Source organism: Chaetodon trifascialis, chromosome 23 (assembly GCF_039877785.1).
Source record: "Chaetodon trifascialis isolate fChaTrf1 chromosome 23, fChaTrf1.hap1, whole genome shotgun sequence".
Taxonomy (NCBI): Eukaryota; Metazoa; Chordata; class Actinopteri; order Chaetodontiformes; family Chaetodontidae; genus Chaetodon; species Chaetodon trifascialis.
The window spans coordinates 9,960,959-9,982,300 of NC_092078.1; the positions used below are offsets into that span (position 1 = coordinate 9,960,959).

At 42.7% G+C, this 21,342-nt stretch overlaps 1 protein-coding gene across 1 annotated transcript in view; it reads right to left on the reverse strand.

Annotated features, from left to right (window-relative positions):
* Positions 1-17,928, reverse strand: part of LOC139351437 (adhesion G protein-coupled receptor L3-like) — a 206,991-nt gene extending 189,063 nt beyond the window's left edge. Inside the window, exon 1 of the mRNA XM_070993321.1 lies at positions 17,318-17,928. The gene's annotated coding sequence lies outside the window, so the exon portion shown is untranslated. The remainder of the gene's footprint in view (positions 1-17,317) is intronic.
* Positions 17,929-21,342: the final 3,414 nt, after the last annotated feature.

A 21,342-nucleotide genomic window follows, 5' to 3' on the forward strand; every position in this document is an offset into this window, starting at 1 on the left:
CAGGAGTTGCCCTCTCAACTCAAAAACAGAAAACCTGCAACTGATTGAAGGACTGGATCGAGTTACAGGTAGTTTACTTCTGAATGCTGTTTCCATGTGCAAGCGTGTGCGCCTCAACCACGCTTCTGTGCCCTTGCCCTTCCCACCCTGACAAATATGGAATTTGACCCTTTCTGAATTCTGAAGCCGAGCTACACACTGAATATAACCCTAGCATAGGCAAGGGGACTGAGGTGTGTTTCCAATAAAGCCAGGTCTTTGTGCGTGTGTGTGCATTCGTTGCAGTGTGTGTGAGAGGGCATGTATGCATGCTCTGTGTTTATGTGAAATTCAATTGTGTATGTCTCTGTGTATTCATGTCTGAGTCTTTAAAGAGGTTAGCGTAACCACATGTGTTTATTTGTTCATATGTGGCTGCTTTTAGGTGTGTGTGTGTGTATGTGTGTTTGTATGGGTGTGCAAGGGTTCAATAACCATGTGTGCAGCAGGGGGGCTCTGGAGTGTCTCAGTACCCAAGGCGCCAAGGACATGGCTTGACAGGTGTGTGTGGAGGACCTAGTGGTCTGCAGAGCGGCAGCGGGCAGCAGCACAATGTGCCCATTCAGGCCTAGAAGGAGACAACCGAGATATCGCAGGACCCCTGTGAGGAGGGGGCGGTCATCTGGGGGCATGTCAACTTTTCACCGTGGGTACAAAGACAGACATAACTATAACTGCATCAACGCAATAATGGACTGTGTGACCCCATGCTGGGTCGCTGTCCACTGGTACGTGACGGATTTAGGTTGTCTACAGTTTCATCTGTGGACAGATTCTGCTGAGATACCTTTGACTACTGAGGACAAAAATTAGGTTTAATGTGGAGCTGCAGGTCTCAAAAGGTGAAGAGTTCGAAACGCAGTGATGTTATATCAGCTAAGAGTGGAAGCTCTGTGAAGACTTGTCAGAATAAATGATTATGAAGTTATATACGACACCCTATAATATAGAGCAGTCTGCTTTTATTCCTTTTATCCACAGTATGTGCCAAATCTGTCAAGAGAAAGGAAGCCATTGAAAGAAGAAAAATACTTTTTCTCTTTTCAGAACATGACCAAAAACCAATTTCCACCAGCCATTCTGCTAAAAATTAAAAATTCCAACAACAAATGTAATTGGTTTGAATAAATTCCAATTTGGTATTCATTCCCCATTTGCAAGAATGAAAAAAGAGACTATTCAGCTGGTCAAAGTTTTTATAAACTCTGAAATTAATAATGGGTGGGTGGGTGGGGGGGGATCTGGCAATTTGAGTAATTCAACTACATGCATTGGCAGAGTCACTGAATTATGGCAAATCCAGCCCAGTGCATACCAATGTACACACACATAAACTCAGATGCTCAGTTTTAGGTAGAACCAAAGGAACTTGCATGACAAATCATGATGATACACAAGCAAATGACAGCATGTGACAGAAATGGCCAGTGTGTGGAAGAATTACATGGCTGTGTGGTCCATATGTCCTTAACGCATATCTGACAAGAGCTTTTAAAACACATACCATGCCACCAGCACTGCTATCCATGCAGAAAATTGGACAGCTATCCTTCAGCTCTGACATAAATCTGTGGGGTAGCAACACGCATCAGAGAGCAATATAGTATAGAAGGAGTCTCTGCTGAAACCAAAAAGTAATTGAATCGAGGATGAATATAGACAGGGTGAGATGAGAGTAAACGAAAAACATGTCGCATGAATTCGATGCTCTGAGAGAGAATGCTTTCAGGATATATGCAGGAAGGACAAGTCCGCTCAAAAGGAATAAGCAACAAATTACCACAGAAGGAAAAAAAACAGCTGAAAATTGTGAGATCATCTGGAAATGCAAAAAGCTTTGTTGTCTATGTTGTTGCCCTTGATGCTGAAGCAAGAAGCCTTGGCGGTTGTTCGTTAAACTCGACCTCATCCACACCTTTTCTGTAAGAATTCCTCCGTTCTACAACATATCCAACATGAGCAAGATAACCTTAACCTACATACGTTGTCACCATATACTACACAGCAGAGGTCTCTGCAGCAGCAACCCCTCAGTCCCAAGGCTATCTGCCCACTAAATCACATTTGTAGAGTCATATTAAACAAGTTGCCCTGAGGAGAGTAAAAGCCCAGCAAAGAATGATAGGCATCTTTCTATCACTGAAAACCTGCACTGCATTATTCCATGCTAGTGGCTGATGTGATAGAATTCGGCAATCGACTGCTTTAAGGTTTATAATATGGACTGAGGAAACGTGTTCAATTCTTCTTGGGCACAGGGAGAGATAAGGGCCATGTTCTCATCAGGCCACCTGCAATGAGCAAATGTGACTGAGCTGAATGGATGGGAAAAGACACAGAGGCTAGGCTCGCTAATGCATGGTCACAATGTGAGGATTCAAGGTGTGTTTGTGCTTATAATTGCAAGAAAGGGCTTGAAAAAGTCTGTGTATTTTCTGACAGTGTAGAGTAAGGTATAGATAACCTTTTTGCTACACCAAAGCCCTCCAAAATACACCATCAATGGCAGACCGTCTCCAGAAATGTTAAATTTAGTCATCTGAAAAGGCATGCTAGGACAAAAAGGTGGGAGGAAACCAGAAAAAGGTGAGCAGCAGTGTGATGTGACCAATGCTCAACTGAAAGAGGAATGCATGTTAAAGGAAACCAGGATCTTTGACGCAGCTAGCATATTCACAACAATCTCCTGCTGGTACTGTCTGACTGAGCATGTTGCAAGTACAGATTCATTGCCACAACTTTTTTTTTTTTTTTTTTTGTAATTGCCGCAAAAACACCACCGCTGCATGTCTCCACCTTCACAGCAGAGTCTGACGTTAATTACTCACGAGAGCGTGGCCTTGAAAGTGACATCACGTCAAGCACCCATACACCAGGTCAGAGAGTCAGAGGAGTGTCGTCTTGGAAAATAGGGCAGCGACTTACCGGAGAAAAGGTGGACTGATTAGCTTAAGATAACTCATAATAGATTTTACAAGTTAAATAGACATTCGCAAAAATATTGATGACCAGCTAATGGTAGATAACATATCGGTAGCTTAAGTTAATTGGGCCTGGTGCCAACTCAGTGTCGCTAACATGAGTAAACTAATTGATAGCATTAAGCTAATATCTACACGCCATGATGTAACTGCTGACTGCATTTTCAGATGAGCTTGTTCAGATATTTCTCTAAGAAGAGAAAGACAGCTGTCGGTCGCGAACGAAACGGCTCTTAGAGCCACTCTTTGAAGTAAATGATCGGAGGCAGGAGCCGGAGCCACTTTGGTTTTGGTTTTGTTTTGTTTTTGTTTTTTTCTCGACTTTTTTTCCGTTCAAGCTGCACGTGATTGGTCAACTACATGATGGGTGGTGGCTTCAGGCTACATTTACACATAGGGAACACACATATGTTTTCATGCGGTTTGGCCTCTCATTTACACACAAACAGAGTCTTTTTCACGGAAAAAAACGATGATTTTTAAAAACTCTGGCCAAAGTGGAGATTTCCGAAAACGCCAGTTATGTGTTGGCGTGTAAACAGAGTTAAACAGTATTTTAGGTTCCGAAATGTCACAACATGCGACTGAAAATACTTAACGTCATGTGAGTGACCTATGTTTACACTCGCGCCCATAGGTTTGGCATAGTTATGATGCGCTCGACAGCGTATTTATCCGGGTTCATGTAACATGACATGACAACATTTTTGAAAACGATGTGTGCACGATGTTATTTTTGAAAACAGAGGGGCTAAAATATCTGTTTTCCAAAATACCCTGCTACGTGTAAACGTAGGGTCAGTGTGTACGCACTGAGCAGGAGGGGGAGGAGCGGGGGTTACAGATGCAGCACACGCGCACACACATGCACACACACAGACATTCAGCCTTTAAAAAGCAATTTTCAACTGGCCAATCAATAAATAGGTTGTAAAAGTAAAATCTGCAGTCTAGTGTCATTGTTTATGCCACCACGGCTCCCCGGAGGGCCCGCCCCCACTGCTGAAAAAAATCCTAGAGGAAACACTGTGCAAACTTGTCACTCACAGCCATCTAATTGATGCTCGTCTTTTTATTAACTGCAATCTTTCCCAAACTATAACTGCTTAACCCTAATAATGTCCTATCAGGACAATCTTTTCTAATCTTAACCATATTGTAGGTGTAGAAAGCAAGAATATTAAAAATGCTGGCATTAGACATCTTCCAGGATTTGGCAGAATTGTGTCGTACTGACGTTCTTGTCGGGCAGCGGGGTCGGTCTAATTTCACACCTTTTACCATTCTGATTAAATATTCTTATCAGTGTGAATTGGTTTACATATTGTCAAGTGACTTGTTGAAATGACTCATGAATTTAGTATCAGAGACCAGAAGAATTGGAATGATCCCTCTGACCTCCTTGCTTTTTACCTGTTATGGCCTGGCATGTCGTTTTGTTAGGCTATCTAAGAATCAGGTAGGGGCAGTCAAATGTAATTTTAACTGGGCATAATACTTCATTCCAGCTATCAAGTGGAGGTAATACTATAGTGGGGCACCAAATGGCAAACCATTCCACAAGTCTCAGAAACGATATACCATGACAGTCAGTATATTTTCTGGTTTCTGTTACTTGGGTCATCTATAGGTCGGGAATGAGACTTTAGAATGAGGTACGGAGGTCACAAGATTGGTTCAGCATATTTTGCATGCCATTAAAATTGTATATGGGTAATGGGTACGAAAACAAACTGCCAGTGCGTGGTAACAGACACAAGGAGACAGATGGCTGCCGGAGTGGGGTTTCTTATGCATGACGAATTGCCGCATCTGCTGGTGTGACTGTGCAAAGCGCGCGGTCAGGGGAAGTTCTCAAGAAAACAGGAGGAAGCGTCATCTGAAAACAAGCAAACAAAAGCCAGGCTGTCATCTGTTTCCAAAGTAACTGATCTTTTTATAGTCCGGAGTCATCTGCAGCAGTCAAGTCAGGCAGGAATCCTGCAGGGACCTGAGGGCAGTCAAGGTGGCAGTCACTCTCCCGATACCCAGGTGAGGTGACATTCTGCCAAAATAAAGGCTTAAGATTACTGGAAACAGCACCTGAAATGGGCAGAGATCCTTAGGGGGAAAGCTGTAGAAAAAGCTCCAAGAACCATCAACAGGCCTTTGCCACACCTTGTCATCCAAGTTACAAAAATCCACACCGGAGGTTGGTCAAAGTTTGTCAGATGTCAAAACAGATCACAAAAACCATCAAAACTCTATCAAGGTAAAGTGCTCGTGTGGCCTCTTTCCAGACCTGCCTTGGTTCCTTTTCAATTCAATGGCATTTCCTAATTAGATGAGAAGGATGGTTTGATGTACATGCTCTCATTGTATTAAAAATAAGAGTGAAAAAAAGGGCCATGCATGGAGCCCCCCTTGTTTGCCTGCAGTGCAGCGATAGGGAAGGTTACAATTGTCTCTCCCTCTCTCCAGTGCGTCCACAGATGCAGAGAAAAATCGATGCACAAAAAGCACTTCATTCCTGCTCAATTTCATCCTTTGCTGCCAGTATAATTAAAAGTGGCTTCTACCGACTTTCCAATCCAAATTTCCCCATCAGCTGGAGGTGGCCTGCTCAAAGTCATCCATGCTGAATTCAGGGGAAAAGGCATCTCTTGGGACTGTGATGGCATCACATATGCAGGACTCATGCTGATTGTATGGGAGGTCAGGTTATTGACAAGTCTGTGGCAATTCACTGAGGGAGCTTGTGCACCTTGTTTGAAACGATAGATACCGTACAGCAGGAAACAACCAAGCCGGCAAGGGAAAAAGTGGTGGGGATACTTCATTTAAGATGTTAGGGGGTCATGTCTAATTACTGCAATCACAATTAGATTTTTATTCTTGAAGATTCAATCAAACGCGAAAGGGCACAAACACCAAACTTAAGTTTCTTTAAGACAAGTTGCTCTCCTTGCTTAATTTGCATTTCTACCAAAGCAACATGGCGAGTATAAATAATTTCTCCACATTCTTTCCAAAAACCACAGCTTCCTGCGCTGATAACACCAGCTGAGAGACAGAAATTAGCAAATTACCTGTGTGTCATGACTGCATCAAGCTGCTGGACCAATTATTTCTGCTCTGCTGCAATTGTAAAGGCCTCTCCAGCTGTGTTTGACACAAAGCTGGCTTAGGGAGGCTTACAACTGACCAAAAACATAAACAAGATTACAGGAACCCAACCTTTCACAGGTCTCACTAGCGACAACAGAACCCCTGCTAAAAGGAGTGTTGGTCAGGAGATGCCAAAAAAAGTGGGACGCAGCTCTTCAACACCTCTTTGGGAGAGACTGAACTGATAAGAAATCGTGGAACAAAGCAGTCCTTGTAGTCTATACCAATCAATAATGGGCTGTTCATTAGTAGAGGCCATATAGCGCACACAATTAACAAAGAGAGAGAACAATGCATCAAAAAAGAGAGATTGCAAGTATAGGCGTAACGAAACAGGATTACAGCTTAACTCCCACATTCCACTGATGACTTCCAAAGCAATAACTACACCTAACTTATTAATCATTATGGACAGAAATTCCATAAAGGGCTGACCTCCGCTGACCTGAGTGAGCTCATTGTCTGGTGGCATGCTGCAGTTTCATATTTTCCATGTGGAACTAGCATGCTACTGTGTTAAGCTATTTGCTCTGTGTCAGCCTGACTTTTAGCTACATTTATTATTTATGAGAGGGTAAAAGGGGTCCATGAGAAGATTATAAAAGCTTAACATTTTGATGAGATTAATCTAGCTATCAATCTGTGCATGCATACAGTAGTGAACCAATTATAATGTGGCCGTCGATGTGCAAATAATATTTATATCTCTGACTCTGTATGTTATGAGTTGAGAATCGTAAAAAAACATTAAGGAAGCAGAATTATTCCGGCGCTATCCATAAGAAATTTACATCATGAGCATGTCACAGTGCACCAGCAAGGTGCGGAAGCGAGGGATTGCCACTATCAATGCAGCCTCTGTTGGAAGATAGAGTATCACTGTGGAGAACAGGAAGGGAGTGGATGTCAGTTGCCTGGAGAGGACGATCCGACACGTCAACTCCCACTGTCTGTCATTCTGTCCTCCCAATGATGTATGGATGTTATATGGCACCACTCACCCAGCAGAACCAGTCAATACTACCATGCCGAGGAATGCCATAGCGAGACAATGGGAGACTGTGACCCTTGTTATGGAATGACAAAACTCCATGTGGGTGGGGGAGGGGGGGATGAGGCTTAAAAGGGGGAGGGTGTCTGTTTTATTCAATAGCACAAGATCAGCAGTCCTGCAGTGGTACATGAATGATTAAACATCGCAAGAATATCTTTACAAATGCTGAAAAAAGCTCATTTGGATCCATCTGGGGCTAGAAATTCTGGAGTTAGTATCGACAACATCTCACAGCAGACTTTGTCAGGGATAGAACGATAAAGTGCTGGATTTGCTTCCATCATTATCTCTGGTATTTACACAGTCCACCAATCTTTATGTAGACACAGGCAGGCTTTCAATGTCTAAAATTAATGAAAATTCAAAACGAGGAATGAAAAACTACAAAAAGTAATCATATGAACAGAAAATGGGACATTTTTTTCAGGACGCACACAATATAAAGTATTATCGGCATCCAAAAAAAGCAATAAATTTAAGTAGTCGTACATAAAAAATAAACATATCAATATATCCACTTCATATTGGGAATACCATCGAGCAGCCTGTCTTGCCTTTGCCACTGTAGTGCTGCCTGAGCTTCGTTTATATTCACCCGACTTTTAACCCAAGCAAACTACTGCTTGCAATCATTAGACAAAATTTTTTTAAAGCGCAAAGAACACTAAGGGTAATTTTCTCGACTGATTCCACACACTCCCTGTTAGCACCTCAAGGTGTGTTTTCCATTAACTGGAGGGAGGGCTCTGAATAACAATCCGAAATTTTCAGTCTGCCATATGAGCAGCTCGATCCAGCCCTTGAACCAAGGTGACGTCCCTGCGTGGGCAGACGAGAGGAGTAGGCCCCCCGTTTTCTCGCACGCCTGCGGGGGCTCTGTTCTTGCCTGCGCGCCAGCACCGTTATCTGCTGCTTATTATTTGGCTGAATGAGCTGGAGCAGGGCTCACGGGGCTCGCTTCTGACATAATGACTGATTACAGTCTTGTGGCTCCCCTCTAAGAAATCCTACAGTTGCCACCATTGTGCCGTGGCGTCTCAGCATCACAGGCAAGACCAATGTACAAGCGGATGGCGAGGCGGGAGGGGGAGGCTGGTCTTTCCAGTGACAGCGTAACTGCTACCCAGTCCTCGAGCTGTCATGACTGACAGAGACACTGGTGGACACCTGGGTCATCAACCTACTTGTCATCAGGGACCTTGTTAACGACTCCTCTTCTAACTAAAAGGCTGAAATGGGAATAACTTAGATATTTCCATATCCAAAGCCCAACTGCAACAAATGTGACTAAATAATGATCCTTGTAGCTTAATTCACTCTTGAATTGTAAGGAGCACATTTGCCACTTCTCCTCCCTGCAGAAATGCAATACATATTAATGCATGCAGACACTAAGTACATCAGGAGTAATATGTGTCACATGAACCATTCATAATGCACAGCCTTATGAAGACATCATCCATCCTCGCCCATGAATGTGGTACACAGACGCATGCAGGTGTGACAGCAGTCTGAAAACAACGCAGAACAGGCTCTGTCAATAGCAACCGTTTCCAAACAACAAGAGAAGTCATTCTGTCAGCACTTTTCAAACGCCAGCTTTCAGGCAGTCAATTAAGTTCAAGGTGAGACAAAAATGTGTTGTCATTTAAACCGTTTTGCTCCACTGGGGCGGTGCATCAATTCAGTCATCTCCATTCCAGAGGTGACAAAGGGCTGGCAGGGAAGTTTATATTTGCCAGTGGATACACAGTTCTGCTGTCAGTACACCAACCTGAGATGAAGCGGGATAGCAGGTGTACAAAGCGCCAAGATTTAAAATGCACCGTTCCCCATGAGCAGAGGCTCATAAAGACGGGAACAAACAAGGAACTACTCGCAAGGAGCCTGGTGGCTGAGGCAGCTGGTCCTGCCAGATCCCACCCCCGACTCCCGCACTCCTAAATCCAATCGTATGCTATCGATTAGGAAAATCAATTTAGCCTAAGTCATAAGCACAGAGGGAGATGCTGAAATGCTGCAATACATTCATCACAAGTGGAATCAGATTCTGGTCAACTCGCCAAAGACACCGTGGTTTAATGCATGGTAAATATTCCTTCCCTTTTTAAGAAAAAGAGGAAAGGACCTCACATGATAGAAGCATTAAATCCTTCATTGTGGAGCTATCCACCTGTGTCCAAAACACTTTAATTATTTGCCTGCGAAAATGCTTCTACCCTCTGTAAATCTTATCAAGTATGAATGAGAAAATGGTACTTTAATTTTAAAAGATTCAGCGGGATATTGTAATCAACATTTCTGCAAGGCATTCATGCTTTGTGTTCCATTACAAGATCTTTTGAAGTTGAAGGCGGAAGAAAGAAAAAAAAGGTTGTAATGGAATTTTATCCAAACATAACAGTAACACTGTTAAACTTTCTGCTGTTCAGTGTGACAGCATATTTTGAAGATGTCAAAGTACTGAGGAGCAGGGATGGATTATTGAACGGGCATACTGGGCACAGGTATGAGGGCTCAGGGGGTCAGGAGGCCCCTGTGCCAGAGCCTCTGTGAAGTGACTGTTAATATTCCTTGTCGGAAAGTCAATAAAATGACAACCAACGTTGGAGGGGTGGAGGGCCTTTTACATGTCTGTGCCCAGAAGCCCATCGTCTCATCTTCTGTTCACGCTGACGAGCTACAGCACTTTACAAACACAGAACAGCTTGACAGAACAGTTTCAAAGGCATCCACAAAGGTACATTCTATATCAATCCTTCATCTAACCTCGCTGAAACATGAAATTAAGTGACCACTTGGCATTACATTGTACAAGAGCGGCTATCTTTTTTACTGCTTTCCTGTAAGTCGTAGGTTTCTGATAACTGATCTAAGACTGGGGGTGCAAATATGCACCTGATATTTGCAGATACAGCAGCCTGTGAACAAGGAAGCTATCTTCATTTCTCTTTTCTGGCCAATTAGTGGTCGGATCAGGAGGTCCCAATGGTTTAGGGAGGTGTAAATACTAACCGTCATTTCCATTCATTTGTATGCGGCTGCAGGTGCACTACCTTATTATGTATTCAGGCCCAAACCTGCCTCCCAAACAGGCCATAAATTAACTTCTTTTAGAGCTTCGGTCTCAGAGAAGCATTGCATCTTTGTTTGAATCCTCTTCACTGGTCCAAAGTTCGCATGGAAAAAAAAAAACCCTCGCAAGAAAGGAAAGCCATCAATATTGTTGCAAAAAAACTGTCATACTGTAAAATGCACATAGACAAATGTATCAGATTTTACAGAGTAGTAAAGAGGTTGATGTACTGCGGCTCCGTCAGGCTTTGTCAGTTTGATGGCTTTTGGGTACCTTTTAACACCACCAACAGGGTCGTAAGAGTGGCTTGGATTGCTTTAAATGCTAAGTTGACATTTTTGGATCCATATTTGCACCCGAGCCCAGAATGTATCTTTTTCACTTGTAGGAATTCACTTTCTTTGGGCCAGTTGTTTCTTAGTAGGGCTGGGGTTAATACTGTTATACAACCAACTACGTTTCAGGAATACAAATATAATTGCTAAAAAAAAATGATATAGTCTGATCATTGTCCTGTTCACCAGTCAGATATACTGCAGTGGTCCTTATCTGCAAGCAACCTTCTTATAAGAGTCATTGTGGCAATACAAAGATGGCATCTCCTTCTCCATTCATAAAATGAATGCATATCTGCATATGCTCAAGCTAGCTGACGCTTTGCACTCACATCCTCTTGGCATGCAGCCTTTGTGTCTCTGCCTGCAGATGTTGTGGAGTGTTAACATGAGACTGCTGCGTGTTTTGACCCCCTGGGGACAACTTAACTACTTATCAAGTAAAAGATGGAGAGGTAGCTCGCAGATAATAAAAAATGCAATCAAAAAGATGAAGAATTTGCTGTCACTGGTCATGGTAACGTCAACTGAGCTGGTGTTCTGTGAATATAACCGTTAAAAAAAACCCAGCATTTTAGCCTCATTTGATTTCATGGTCAAAGAATATGATCTCCTACTTCTACTGGGGCTGGGCGGCATACCGGTTTTGTCACCATCGCTCGTGTCACATTCTGCCATGACAGGGATTTTGCAGTACTGTCATTACAATGATTAAAGTGTCAGCATATTAAAAATAATCTGCTTTACTGTAGCTGCCATAACATGAAGGTAAAGGGCTCATATAACTCATATAACCGGAGTTGCATACGGTAACCACTATATTTTTTATGTTGCTTTACTGTTTGTCTTGTTGTATTCCCTGTTGAATTTGGTGTTAGCACACTCCGCGGCTAATGTGGCTAGTATCACCTACTGTAGACCAACATGCTGGAGCAACGTTAGCGTATTTAATATTGAGGGACAGCCATGAGTAACTGTGTAAACACAGAGCCTCATTTGAAGCCAATTAAATAACCAGAGAAACTGTTTTTTGTGCAGTCTCACATAGCCAGACCGAACGTTATCTCCACACTTCATACTGCAAAACAAGCTCAGCTGCCTTTGCTGTTAGAATAAAGCCCGCCTCTGCTGCATGCCATATTGGTGTGTCTGTAGTTGTATGTAAATACACTTGATAGAAATGGTCCGTAGAACTCAGATTATTGCATTTATAGAGGAAACATGCTGTTCAGATGTCCAACGGTGCTCTTTGTCTAACTAACATTTACTAATTAACCTGCATTATAGGGCAGGTTACTCTTTCCATGTTGATGTAGGCCTATACCTTGTTTTCACTCCTATTTGGAGCCAATAAACACAGCCATTTTTTAAAGATATGTTTCCTTACATAGCAAACAGAGTGACAAAAGGTGGAGTAATGTTTTGAGTGGAGAATCCCTTTTATTGTTGGAATACTGTGATATAATAACGTCACCATGAAAAAAATACTGTGATAGAAATTTTAGGTCATATCTCCCACCATTACTTCTACACAATGTAATATCCTTGCTTATACCCACACTTGTTTTCCTACTCATTGTCATGACTACAAGTCAAAGAGGTATAGCCAGTGAAATGTTTCCATGATCTCACCCTGTCTTCAACACGCCGCAGACTCACTGGAGTAGTGTAAAATCTCCTGCAAATCTGTCAGTGATTTAAAGAGGCTCATCAATACACCACGCACCCTTTCCCTCTTATCCTAACCAACCGTAAACCAGCCATAGAGAAAAGGCCTTAAATTATTAGAGAAAGTAAATAGCAGGTGGACTGGTGGAAACTGGGTTTCCCAATTAAGGGAGATGAACAGACACTGTTGATTTTTCTCTTTTTCTCAACAGATGTAGCTACCTCGCACTGTGTTTTTCAAACTCTTTATCCCATGTTTGTGCACTCATCGATTGTTCTTCATCACAAATATCGGCGTGCATCTGTACTCTCTTTCTTCTTTCTTGCATGGGTGCAATAAAGGTGCAAAACACTGCTGTCAAACACTCAAATTCCTCCACAATTTGAGTGCAACCTTGTCATATATATTCAATTGTATGTTTTAATACATGCTGCAGCTGCAGCACAACATGCTGTTTTAAAGAGCGCTATCTACAGTCTTCTCTGACTTTTACACTTCACGTGCTCCAAAACATTGGGGTCACTCTTCGCAGAGCCACAGAGAATCAGGAAACTAACTGTCTGTTCTTTCCATCAAGCACCGGCTGAAGTCTCTATCTCAACTGTAACCCCCATTTCCTGCAGGGGGGGGGTTGTGAAAGCTTGTGTCAAAACCTTTGTGTCCAAGCACTTTATAAGACAGGACGGCGAAGGTGTTGAGAGGCGTAGACCTTCGGCCGTGTGCTTTCTTTTTTTATTTTCGGCTTTTGCTTTTCTTCTTTTGTGACATTCCTGCCAGAGAAAGGGCCCCAGCAGACCAACCTGTCTCACTCCTAACAGCATGATAACTCCGGTCTTTGGGACCTTACAAAAACGAGGGCCTCACTGTGGCAGCGGGTGAGATTTAGCCCACAGGAATGTGAATGCAGTACAGTATGTGGCCTGCCTCATAGGTTTTTAAGTATTGTTTAAAAAGACAAAAATTATAGCTACATAAATTGTGTACAGAGCCTATAAACCTGCATATTTAGCCACGAAGGCTACCGTGTCTGGAGACAGAGTCGCCTGTTACTCAAAAATCACAGGGGGGAAAGAAAAAATCAGCCAAGAAAATATAAAGCATCATCTCCCTTCTCTGAGGATGTTTCTGTAATGCTTAACATGTCAGCATCCAGCCGCGGGGATAAACAATCATTCAACTGCAAAATAAGTTTTAAATCCATCATTTAGACAGCCTGTGTGAGGACTCAGAAAGCTCTTCCTCTGTAGTGTCCTTATTTTCGAACTCGTCAAGGATCTCACGCAGTGCTGCCGATGATAAGTAAAAAAGAAGCGTCTAATCTTTCGAGAGCAGTCATGTCGTGCGCAGGGAGATTTAACATAAAGGTTTCTGCGGAAGGGATCTATGAATGCTGAAAACCACGGTCTTAAGTTTCCACAACTGCCCCACTCTCAGCCCCGAAAAATCTTCCAATTGGGGTAATAAATAACTTTCAAGTGGACTGTATGCAGTGAATGAGAGTGCCATTGCAGTCTGGAGTCTGGTCGTGTAATATTTCACAAAATAAGGTGATGGCACTTTGGATGATTAATGCTAGACGGTGTTTCTATTGGCCCGCAGTGTGAATTAGCCAGTTTAAGTTGCACACGGGTGAAATCTGACCTGCAAGTGCACCAAATCCAGCCACGACATGACACCAGCACAGGAAACTGGGGCTGTAACTACAGATTACTTTCAGTCAGATTGCTTTTTTTGACCACTGTTTCACCAGTTTGGTCGTTAAAACGTAAGAAAAAAATATTCAGTTGACATTTGAGAGGTGGTTAATTTTATCAAGTAATCATAAACACATGCCATTGTACTAGTGTAAGTTGAGGTGAATGGCAACGGAGTGACCTGATATGACTGTAAATTGAAGCCAGCAATGTTATGCACTCCACGTATGAAAGACGTGAGTGTTTGGTTGACAGCTTACCTTAGAGGGAACTGTAATCGATTTGCTACGAGCTAACTGTAATCCCTAACTGCTCAAAATAACATGGATGATAGCAACAGCCTTTGCCATCTGCACTTCTACTAAACTCATTTTTCTGTATTTGATAAATAAAAACACTAATGAATAACTCCCCTCATTAGTGTTAAAGCATATGGGAGGCAGGAGGAATATGAAATTTAAATCATGACAGAGCCTGTGATCCCCAGAGAGACGGCTGTTCACTCAGTTTGAGAGATTATGAATGTAACATCTGAAAAAGTATGTGCAGTACGTGACCTGGACAATTATGTTTGGTTGTACAGCTGCATGCCAGATCGCTTCAGACAAAACAGTAGATACAGATATGAAAGGTTTTCATCCACGCAGGGATTCTGCTGTGCTGCTCTTCAGACCGCTGTCAACTGGTATTTGGGCATAGTTTTTCACACTGGTTTTAAACTGTTTAGACTAAAAGAGGGGTGGCGTGGAATGCATGAGGACAGTGCAAGTCTCATGAAAAGGGAAGCTTAAAGCTACAATAGGTGGCGTTCATCTAAAAACCAAAATCAAATCCATCGTATCAACTTGACAGACTGTGTTGACAGTAGAAAGGAAACATGTGGGCGACTGACATCTTTTTTTTATCAAATGCAACTCCTTGAAGAATGGTGATCCAAACTGATACACCAGTAAAAGCCCTCACCGTACATAATATAAGCCATGAAGCTGCACCCCACATAAGCTAACCTAATGAAGAAAATTGGAGAGCCCACGTCTGCATTCATACCGCAACGACAAATTGGATTCCTCCTGACTTGCAATCCCGTCCAAAAAGGCAAAAAATCAAGTAAAACAAATGGAACTGCCAATGGAAAGAAATTCACTGGCTGAAAACTACACTACATCAACGGGATGAAAAAGGGAACATCGCAGAGAGTGGGGCTACTTCAGAGGAACAATACAAATGACCGAAAGAAGAAAAAGCATGCTTCTCAACGAGGGCAGCAAATTAACCCACAGCAGTGTGCAAAAGGGAGCAATATGTGCCAGCACGAAGTGTTGAAAAAAAGAACATGATACAAGGAGCACATCTACAAACCAAAGAAGGAGCACATAGCTCTCTTAAAATAATCCTAAATCTAATGTGTTTTTTGAGGTTAAGGGTTCTAATTTCATTTTTCAAGTGCTGAGGGAAAAACAGACATTTCTGAAACATTCAACAGCTTTCACTGTCATCAGATGTTCATGGTGAAAACACTCAAATACAGTGCACCCCTGCCAGTGTGCTGCTTCCATGTTCCTTTCAACCACCTTTCACTGTCTCAGTGTGATGCTTTACCCAAGGTAACCAATTCAATCAATATGTAGCGCGGTGCCTCATATTTCAGCACACTGTCTTCCTACAATGGACGGCGATATAAGAGCTTCAAGTAAAGCAAGGAGAACAATTAATATTTTCATACAGCGCCATCCCATCAGGTATCACACCAGATGCTAGGTTCAACTGCTGTTATATTAAATACAACCTAGATTATATTCCACAAGGAGCACTTAGCTGAATCAAAATGGATGAGGCATGCTGAAAACAAAGTGCAGGTTGGCATAACCGTTTAGTCAGAAAGCATCAAATGTCCCCTTGAGTTTCCCCTGGAGGAGAAAGTCAAGGTTTTTACTGCTGGTTGGTAGAGGAAGCTGCGTGTGTGCGTGCGTGCCTGTGTATGTGTGAGTGTTGTGTGTGTCATCTGCTTGAGGGCACTTCTACCAGTGCAGATTATGACAGATGGTGCTGCAGTCCTGGCCATAATGAATGCAATTGTCAAATAAAGATACAGACGACAATAACGTGAATGATGCTGTGAAATGAAGGGGGAAAATCCATCACAGGGGTTCGAATCACAAGACGCCAAACGCTGGATGAAAAACCGCCCATGAAAGATCTGCAAGTGCACAGCTGATATTATGCTCAGGATAAAGTTCAGCAAAGATCGAAGCCCGAATTGGAAATGAAGGGCATCATTGTGCAGTGATGGGGAAACTTCAGATGCGATTCAAAGTGATAGGCTTAGTTACCTTTTCCACTTTGATTCTGATGTTGAAAGACAGTGTGCTGTCCTCACATCAAAGCATTGGGTGCAGCGGCCCCTCAACCCTGCACCTCTCTCAGACACAGGGCAGCATGTCTTCCTCAGCATGTGCAACCATTCCCTCTTTTCCTACGTGTGCATAAATAATGACATGTGTTGTGCTGTTTATGTTTTCTGCAAAAAAAAAAAAAATGGAAATGAGTCGAATGACTGAGGGGGATACTCAGTTTTTTCTTACCCAGCCAAGACCAATAACTTGGATATTTAATTGCCAACACAAATTCAGCCTTTCATGAAAAATGCAGACGCTCACAACACTGCATCCATCCTCACACTCCAGTGCATTTTGAACAAACTGCAACAGAAAACACCGGCCTGCACTGGCACATTTCTTCATTCAAGCACCTTGAAAGATGCAGTTTATGCTGCACAGACGGTTCCTGTCTTCAGCCTATGGACACAAGGGCAACATATTCGATTTAAATAGCATGAAAACGGGTTAAAAATCAAAGGCCGCGACTTTATAATGCACAAACTTCATTCACAGGCATGCATCCAATACGCAACTTCTTTGCAAAGCCATTTTCAGACCACAGCGCATTGTTTCAAGCACAATGTGAACGGTAAAAAATAAAAAAATAAAATAAAATAAAGACCTCTCACCACTTTACATTAGATCATAATCCAAACCTCTAACAGAGCGGGGTAATTAGTCCAACAGGAAATTGATATTTTCAAATTGGGTATCAATATGTTGCGCGTTGATCGGCGCTGATTGCACCTGAACGCATCGATAGCCCAGTTAAAGTAATTGCGAGTGGAAAGCATGCCAAGACTGACATGACAGCGCACATCGACACTACTGCAGGGATTAATTCGTGGGCATGATGATCGCCTTGAGCTGAATCTGCAGATAATTGGGGAAATGCGCACAAGCAGAGGGGACGTATGCGTTCTGTAGAGGAAAGTCACACTTACCGCGGGTTTAGAAAGGACTGGAGGAAAGGAGGTACAGCCCACGTCCTTCCATTCAAAGTATTAGCGATATTTTCTCTCTAAACTGTCTTTCAGGCGTCGGGTACCGTCCTTACGCACTCTGTGTGCGAGGAATGGACTTGATGAGAGGGGTCGAAGAGGGAGAACAACGAATCCAAACAGTTGCTTGCGTTCAATATCCTGGTAAAAATCGCCTCGGTTGAATCTGCCGTGCGTCCACAATCCGAGTCCTGGTGATGCCGCGGGAGAAACAGCGGCTTCCCTCGCGTTGTGTATCCACGGTTCTGTCCCCTTACATCCCTTTATGGCACAAGGCGTCCTTCTGTGCGGGGGCTACATCACGTCCCATAAAGCTGAAAAGGCGAAACGCCAGCAGCCCTCGCCAATCGCGCACGCAAACACACACAACCACAAAAGAGTATCCAGAAGAATTTGACAAGGAGAGGGGATGTTGTGAGAAAAGCTCCGCGGGGGGAAAAGGGAGTCTAAGTTGTTTGGGTCCAAAGACTGAGCTCTCTGCGACTATGACAAACCAATTGTGCGCACTGGCTGGGAGTAATTCTGTATGGAGACCGAGGGTTTGGAGAGCCACTGAAAGGTGAGAGGAAAAACTCGGATGTGGATTGCCGCTCTCGCTGTATACTCGGGCTCCACCTAGCAGCAAACACGAGATAACATGCTCCAAACCCGAGCCTCTTTAGAGTATATCTTGCCTGAGGCTGGCAAGGATACCTATGTTATATTACATTCTGTCTGTGCGCCCGCGACTGTAATATTTATGAAATCCACCGCCTCTCTCTCAAAAGATTGCTTGAAAATGCAACGAGTGTAAGAACTGAACCATAGACAGGTCAATCAAGGAGATGTAGACTGAAGATTTTAGTTAATGACCAAAGATGCCAAACACCGTTTCTCCGGGGCAAATTGTTATTCATACAGATGAGTTTGCTGGAGGCTGTTGGAGCGCCGTGTTTTCATCCCACCGCATCCTCTTTAATTCCAGTTGTTCCTTTGACTGCAGCTGGAAATGCTCCAAAACACGCGTCAAAAATGGCTTCACACAATTGTATCCAAACATGACAGATAAATATTCAGACGCCACACAGTTTGATGGAAATTCAGTGATCAAAAAAACACCAAGAAAATGACCTTTGAACGCTGCACCAGCTGCACATCTCCAGCTGGGGCCTGTCACCATTGAACCTCTCAATCATCCTATAGCCAATTAATCACTTTAATTATCTTAATTACAATCAAACAATAACAAGTAATCATCCAATCACTCACCCAGTGCTACACTAATGAGCCCATGTGAACGCAGACCTCATAAAGCACGTTTTTGCGCTTGTTTCCTGTCTGAGGAACACCTTGAACCTCTGAACGCTTCGATGAAAAATAACCGGCTGCCTGCATTTGAAAAGATGCAGCGTTATCTCTTCCTGCCACTGCTTTCCATGCAACCCCGATGCAAATGGATTTCTCCAGGTAGAGCACTGACCAAAGCTGCCTGCCATTACGCTTGCATAAACCAGGGAGCTTCAAAGCGATACCTTAAGTGCCATTCAATATACTGCTGCCATCTCAACTACGTCAAATACAGAAGGATGACAACATAGCAGTCTTCACTTTAGCAGTGACGTGAATACTACACCAATATTAGGAGTGTAGATGCCTACAGACTAATAGAACACTAGTCAGATGTGGATCACTTCCTTTTTATCTTCTGAATAACACACTCTTCATGATTAAAGTATAAACAGCTTTGCATGTCCTCCACTGAAACGGAAAAGCATTTCAAAATCATGGAAATGAAGGCAAGTGAGACCCGACTAGATCTAGTTTTACTGCAGAAAAAGAGAGAAAAGCTTGAAAGTGATGGGAAACGTCCCCGAACTGCACGAACACACGGCGGTTTCCTTTTTAAAAATTGAAAAGGAAGGTGAGCCTGAACTCCAAATCAAAAATGAACCGAGAATTAATGGAATTTCGGTTCAATACTTGTCATTAGAAACTTATTCAAAGTTGTAGAACCAAGAAAAAGCTCTGATCTGATGGTGGTTTAATAACAGCGAATAGCTCATCAGACATGTCAGATTTTATGCTTCTAAAATACCCCCAACAGCAGCATTAAAAATACCTTTTACTCTATTATTGCCAGTCTACCATTTACAGTAAGTGGATCAGCACAAGGATTTGTTCCTTACTTCATGCTGGAGGACATTTCTTCATGTTAATTCTGAAGTAAGTGTCCTCTTGATAGTGATAATGTTACCGCTGTCAGATAAAAACCTTTCAATTCAAATGAAGTATTCTTTCAGGAATTTCAAAAATTATATTAATTTTCAGGCGCCTCTTCTAAATTGCTCAATTAGAATGGGCTCAGTTTTTCAAGTGTTTTCCCTAAATCAAATTCAACACGCGAGCTCATAATGATACCAACATCATCATTAAAATTCATAGAATAAACAGTAAAACAGAGGCTTTGAGACCTATTTCATCTCAATAACTTAAATTAAGGGAACAGAGCAATTAAATGTTTTCCATAAGTTTAACCTTGGGCTGATTTTCATATCAATATTTTTGCATTTCGTGTGCGAAAGAGGTTATTCATAGAGATGAACCCACAGATAACTATCACCCGACTCTGATTTTACCCTTAAGTCTACCAAGCATTAGAACAACTTTCAGCTCACTGTTTTTGATTTTCAGGCCACAGTTTTACCAGTTTGGTACACTGTCACAGCTCTCAATAGCACCTTATCCAACAACAGGACGTAGCTGTTTTAAGGGACAAAGCTGTAAAACACAGGTCTCAAACTCATTCCACAAAGGGCCGAGTGGCTGAAGGTTTTCTTTCCAACCAAGCAGCAGCACACCAGACTTGACTCATTTCATTAGCTGATCTCAGTCTTCAGACAGCTGATTGGTCAGACTGCATGCTCTTGATTGGTTGGAGGAAAAACCTGCAGCCACACGGCCCTTTGTGGAATGAGTTTGAGACGCCTGCAAACAACCTGCCCAGCACCAATCAGCAAAGAGGCAGAGATAGCAACTAGTTCTTGAACACGTTTAGCAGCTTAAGAGCAACAGATAAGGAATTGGTTTAAACCAAAAATGGATCTAAAGGGAGAGTACCTGTCAGATTTGCATTCGACAGGTTGCCAGAAACATGACTCCATATGAATGCTAATGTTGATGCATATCGGGAGGATGTGTAGACAACTGCGTGCCAACATATCAGCTAATAAGGCCAAAAGAAAAAGGCCACTTAGTGCACCTTTAAACATCCACTAGGCATCAATAGAATCAAACATTTCAGAATACAATAGAATTATATCCACTGTAAAGACTGGATAAAATACATTCAGTGTTCTTCCAGATGCTCCCCACTGGGGGTCACCATGTCCGATCATCTGTTACCATCTGGCTGGCAAACCGAGTCCCACCCAACCCATCACGGAGGAGCCAGATGCCAGTCCTGAGGCAACTATTATCTATGCAATTTATCCAGGCTTGGGACCGATAATTAGGAAAGCACAGGCTAGTGTATCAGTTCAATGTGTCGCCCATGGACACTTCGACATGTGGACCGTACAAGGTGGGGATCGAACTCCAGCCCCGTGGTCAGTCGACAACCACATCCACGCCCGAGATAAAATACATTCAAGGATGTGTGTTCATTGCTGTTGGTTAAATATTTGATTACTAGACTTATCTTAATAAAATCTGTGTATAGAGCAGCATGTTGCATCAGTTGTTAGAAGAGTGCTGATTCTCTGGCACACATTCAGAATTAAAGCTACTTCACTGACACCAGAATGGGGGGATTTGTGAGCACTTGTGTCTTATTGGGTGCTGCGGAAGACACAATATGCGCATTAGGGCACTGAATACTGCGTGTAGTAGCATTCACAAAGTTAAGTGTGTCAAGTTGAAGTAGAATGTATTTGGTTTCACAAACTCAGTGTTTCCTTAGAGCAAACACGGGAGAAAAGAATTGAGAAATC